General features: G+C 37.7%; 1 long non-coding RNA gene across 1 annotated transcript in view; it reads left to right on the forward strand.

Moving 5' to 3' along the window:
* The window catches only part of LOC310895806, a 56,161-nt gene extending 50,453 nt beyond the window's left edge, over nt 1–5,708 (forward strand). Inside the window, exon 4 of the long non-coding RNA XR_014580971.1 lies at nt 5,619–5,708. This is a non-coding gene — a long non-coding RNA (uncharacterized lncRNA). The remainder of the gene's footprint in view (nt 1–5,618) is intronic.
* Nucleotides 5,709–6,000: the final 292 nt, after the last annotated feature.

A 6,000-nucleotide genomic window follows, 5' to 3' on the forward strand; every position in this document is an offset into this window, starting at 1 on the left:
CCAACAATGGGTTGTTGGGTTCTTACCAACTCGATATACAGATTGTCTAGACTAAACTTTCTCTAGTGTGTTTTATGCACATGGCAAGATAGTGAGCAAGACTGATAGATATGCTCAGGTTACCTTGCTGCATGAAGGAAGTACAGTACATGCCTAACCAGAAGTTTTGCCAAAGTCTTTCTAAATGCCTTGCATGCATTTCTAAATGCCATGTTCATGGTAGATGTAAACTGAGTCCAAAAGGAGGAGCGGAATATCACCACCTTCTGGGTCAGTGAAGTTTACAGGCAGAGCTCTTGTATTTCTGCTTGTAAAACAAGGTGGAGGTGAAAGCTTTTGTGTTGTACAAAGAACAAATGATGAGTCTGTTGATCAGGAGGATGCTGTATCTTCTGTTCTTCAGCAGCTCTGATGGGCAACCTGTACCAACCTCCTCTGGAGCACAACCACAAGGAATCCGATGCCTTCTTAGAATCATAGAATCATAGAATATCCTGAGTTGGAAGGGACCCATAAGGATTATCGAGTCCAACTCCTGGCACCACACAGGTCTACCCAAAAGTTTAGACCATGTGACTAAGTGCACAGTCCAATCGCTTCTTAAATTCAGACAGGCTTGGTGCAGTGACTGCTTCACTGGGGAGCCTGTTCCAGTGTGCAACCACGCTCTCAGTGAAGAACCTCCTCCTGATGTCCAGCCTAAACCTCCCCTGCCTCAGCTTGACACCATTCCTGTGGGTCCTATCACTGGTGATTAAGGAGAATAGGTCACCTGCCTCTCCACTCCCGCTTGTGAGGAAGCTGTATACTGCGAGGAGGTCTCCCTTCAGCCTCCTCTTCTCCAGGCTGAACAGGCCAAGTGACCTCAGCCACTCCTCATATGTCTTCCCCTCTAGTCCCTTCACCATCTTCGTAGCTCTCCTCTAGACACTCTCCAACAGTTTTACATCCTTTTAGTACTGTGGTGCCCAGAACTGCACACAGTACTCGAGGTGAGGCCGCAGGAGTGCAGAGTTCCCAAGTAGTACTTGGGAATGCCAGTGCCTGTTTTGCACAACAGAATTGTACATATGCTGTGTCCATAGGCCAGGGGCTTTGGGGTGCCATCCTGGACCAGTTGGTGTTATGGTTCTGGCTGGAATACTGGATTCCCGGGAATCCCAGAGAAAAAGAGTGAACTAGTATCAACAATGCAAGCAGAGTGAAGCCCCCAGGTCTCTACACAGAAACTATGTTCATATCTAGTTTATAATTTATCACATTTATTTCTTATGCAATATTAAAGGCAAGAAGGTGTTACCCAGATATTTTCAGTAGATAATTAAGAGAATGGCTTAAGTGTATCAGAACCTGATACACTGTCAAGTGAATTGCCTTACTACTCATTATTATTGCATTCTTTATTTTGTTATCTTCTTCCATACAGCACTAGAACATTTATTTCCACTGAGATGCAATTTTACTGTAATCAGAATAATGAACTTGTCTATTCCCATGCTCTTTTCAGTCGGAAGGAAAACTTAAAACTTTACTATATTCTTGAGTCATTTGAATAAAGTCAAAAAAAAAAAAGACATTAATAAAATGGAAATATTTTTTTCTGATTTGGGGTTTAATTTTAATATTGTAGGAAAACATCTGTATTAAGTAGTTGTGCTGGACTGAATTTTAAGTACATTACCATTTTTTACCTAAGCAAACAAGGAGTTGCTTGAAAGGCTCGACAGGAGCATTTTCTATTGTATAAGGCACTCAGAATCAAAATGTTTCACAAGGTCATGTTGATTCCACAAAGGATTCTTTTCAGGAAAAAAAAAAAAAAAAAGTATTATAATGTTGGAATGTTTAATTTTTACATTTTCGCATTGAGGCATTTAAATTCTTCCTTTAGAAATCATGTTTCTTATTTTTTTTGTATCCTTGACAATAAAGTAGTATTTCTTAAATTAAGTTAAAAACAAATTATACAAAGTGAGTCAACATTTTGGTTAGTTATGATTTTTTTTTAGGTTCCGTTCAAAATACTTTAACATTTTCTGATTTTTTTTTAATCTGTTCAATTCCATTTTCTGCCTCACTGAATAAAAATAACTGATATTCTTGAAATGAAAATAACTCAGCATTGCTAAATTAAGTATTTCAATTAAAATAAATATCCCTTTTCAGTTTTCAGCAAATCTTTACTTTTTCAGGAAGCTTTTTTTGGGGGGGGGGGGGGGGGGGGCGGGATGAGGGTATTGTTCTGTGATCATAACCTCTTCTTTAGTTTCAATGTCTAGAATTTCCATGAAAAAGGGATTCCTTTTTCTGAACAATGTAGAAACTGCTGGTAGAATATGGGCATTTGCTCTGCAGGTGCCTAAAAATAGCATATTTACTGGTGTTATCATTTTACTGTTTTGTCCCAAATTACATGTTGCTATGTCAACAACATGTAATGTCCAACAGCAACAACTGGGTGCAGCCTAACATGCAACACATGAAGACAAGGTGTAGAAGCAGAGATTAAAATACACGTTTTTTCTGTTTTAAGGCAGTTACCCACTCACTGTTATTTTTGGTAATTAATGTCAGAAGTACTTACCACTCAACCTGCTCACAGATTGGTGGGTGCTCCTTATCCTCTGTGAGCAAAACCAATGTTGGATCATGGTATTTTTTCCAAGTTCTCCTTTTATTCCATATGGGCAGTGCAAAAGCCCTGCACTTTGTGGCCACCTCCTGTTCTTGGAGCGTGGGTCACGGCTGTGCAGGTTTGCTCCCTTTGCCCTCTTCAGAGAGGAACTCTGCTGGAGCTACATAAAGCATGTAGCAAGTGAATTGAGGAGGAAACTTTCCCTGTAACTTCAAGCATTATTTGCCTTCCTTGATTTTATATAGAAAGCTTGTGTTTCCTCAGATATCCTTCCTAGCACTGAAAACTAAAGCAAACTTGTTCGTGACTTAGTAAAACACCTTTTAAGCATAACCTTTTAAACCTTTGTTAAATGCACAAATTTCTTGCATTTTGTAACCTGGGCTGCATTATTTTCCATGGTTTGTCTCGCCTTCAGGGTACATTTAAATAATTGCCTAGTCAATCAGAGCAACCCATTCTAATCTTGTTTCAGTATTATTTTGGCCTGTATAATTCATTCAAAGGAAAATGGCTCCCTCATCCTTAGTTTCTAGGAAACCTTTTCTGGTAATTCATATTGACAGCAGTGAGTTGTGACATTTATCGGTGAGGTGAAGCTGACCAGCTGCAGGGCTCCTGACTGATTAACTCAGCCAACAAGCTGCTCATGATTCCAGCCAAGTATTGACTTTTCTTTCCTTTCCCTCCCCTCTAGTTGGAGAGAGAATATGGAGGCATTCTTTATCGCTACATTTTCTTTTTACCAGTCATACGAAAGTTTTTTTAAAAAATGGACCATAGGCAATATCTTCCCTTTAAACTTTATTTTCTTAATGCAATAGAATGTGAAATATATTTCAAGGAAAGAAAATCACCATTGAATTTAAACTAGAAATATAAAATAAATGAGCAGATTTTATCTAACGTTATTGGAATCATTTACTTCAATAGCAGTGAGCTTCAGTCTTGTAAACAACCTGTCTGTAATCAAATGACCTTTGGGATGAAAAACCCCTAACGTTTAAACTTAGCTCATTTTCATTCTTTAAGCCCAGAAGCACAAACTGTGCTTCAAGGTAGGAAATATCTTTATTCTCATTTGTTTGTGTGTTTTTAAAGCCAAGATACTGAAGTCAAGGATGAAGGAATTCCAGTATTGCTCTGTTTTCTCTCTACTCTAAAATGAACAACATTTTTTAGGTCAGGGCTTGGAATTAACAGCCTTTCATTTTTAATAGCAATAAATAATCCTGACTCCATTTCAACAGTAGTTGTCCCAACCCCATTTTCATGAGGGAAAATGTAAATTAGCATTTCTCTCAGGCAATTTTAATTTATATCTTTTTCTTTTTTTTTTTTTTCTCTACATCCACAATGTGAAGAACATATGGAAAGAACAATAAAATATTTTATCATGACAATCAAAATGGAAGTTTTCATGTAGTTCTTGACAAAGGTGTGTGAAATTAATGCACCTTTGTATGGTAAGGTTAATAGCATGTTTTCCTGAGCTGTCACATTTAAGAATCTTGAAATTTTGCATTTATTATTACATCATGAGATCAATTTATAACTCTCACTGTTATAAATATGAAGTGAATCCAGAGCATGCAGGTGTTGATTTTATACCATGAAGTCGAATGCCAATGAATAACTTCAGGTATTGAGGCTAGCCTGCACGGTCAAAAAATAAAAATTAACATTAGCATAGTCCAGCAGGTATAATCTACATCCTGCAAAATCATTAAATGAGGTTGTTAATTAACACTATTGGTCTTCCTAATCCTCTCAGACTCTCCTGGTCAGAGACAAAGGAGTTTCAGCAAAGAAACAAGCACTTCTCAGAAGAACTGCAGATAACAAGCTAACCAGCTAACCAATTTTGAATCCCTTCATTCTAGACTGACTTGCATGAACCACAATCAAACTTTAAGAAAGCATAAGTGTTTCTAGAACTGACATTTTCAAGCACCATTCTTCCATTTATCCAATCTTGGCACTGATATGTAAGATCTATAATTGCTCTTGTAGAGGTGGCATGTCCAGAAATGGGAGTTCAGTGTGGCAAAGGACAAAACATTGCTGGGAAGATAAGTCAAAGATGATAAGACCATGCAGTTGCCAAAGAACAGACATGCCTTAGTACATCAGTGTTAGACCTAATTACATTCAAGTGTTGGAGTCTTCATGGAGAATCGAGTCAACCAACTCTGCTAATGCTGTCATCTGATTTCTGTGATATTCACTGCCTGGGATTAACACAAAAGCCATTACTAATGCCCTTCAACCTACTGAAAGGCAGCCAGAATTGGAGCTGAGAATAACACAAATGACAGGTAGGGATATCAGTTCCAGGCAAAATGGTTTGGCATAAATAGGGCAGAAGGGGGCTTCTGATAGAAAGTAAAAATAAATTGTCATAATTCTCATAAGAACTGTGTGATGGAATAAATGCCCACTGGCACAAGTATTCTTGCTTTACTATGATAGCAATGAAAGTCATATAATTTACTGGAACTTGAATGTTTGTACTAAACCTGTTAAACTAGTTGATGCACCAGGGATTACCAAATTCAAAGTGATCACAGAAGTTAATACATAGATAAAAAACGTGTATAACTGTGTGTGATATATGTACTGCACTGCTTGTTATATAAGCTTATAGATATATGTACCTACATTCAGTCATTTTTCCTGTGTAAAGAAGTTATGTCATATCATGTTCATATTTATGATGCAGGTATGTTTGAAGAACGTTTGTATTTCCAGAGAGACACTCAGAAAAAGAGTACATTTTCAATACGTATTTGGAGAAATTTCTTTAACAAGAAAATGTATTAGGTTGCCTGTCTGAAACCGTGGCTTCTTCAAACATAGCTGTGAAAAATGCCTTTTGTCATTCCTCCCCAGTGCATTATGTTGTGACAAGTCAGTCATGTTACATAACATGATGTGACTGATACCAAATGGCATATAAAAGATTTGATCTCTTTCCTTTTAGAACAAGGATCCTGTGCTATACGTGGATGGACTTTGGAGTGTCTTCTCTTTCTCTTTAAATAGAGGGAACAAAGGAACATCCAGATTGAAAGACCTTCCATAAGTGATAAGTGTAGGAATATTGCTAATGTTTAGTTCACATCTGTTAACTGAAAAATATCTTCACCTTAGAAATGTGCACACTTTTTCTGTCTGCCTCTCTCCACTGTGTCATTGAGAGTAGATTTTTATTAGGGCCTGTAAGATAGGCTTTGAGAAACTTAAGCATGTAATCCTGTATGGCTCATGACATCACACGATGAGGTGTGTACTGCATTGTCGGTGACCCACTAGCTTGACCCAGTTACTTCTTCATACTGAGAACAGCAGAAGCGAAGGAGGAA

This window comes from Anser anser, assembly GCF_964211835.1.
Source record: "Anser anser genome assembly, chromosome: 2".
NCBI lineage: Eukaryota > Metazoa > Chordata > Aves > Anseriformes > Anatidae > Anser > Anser anser.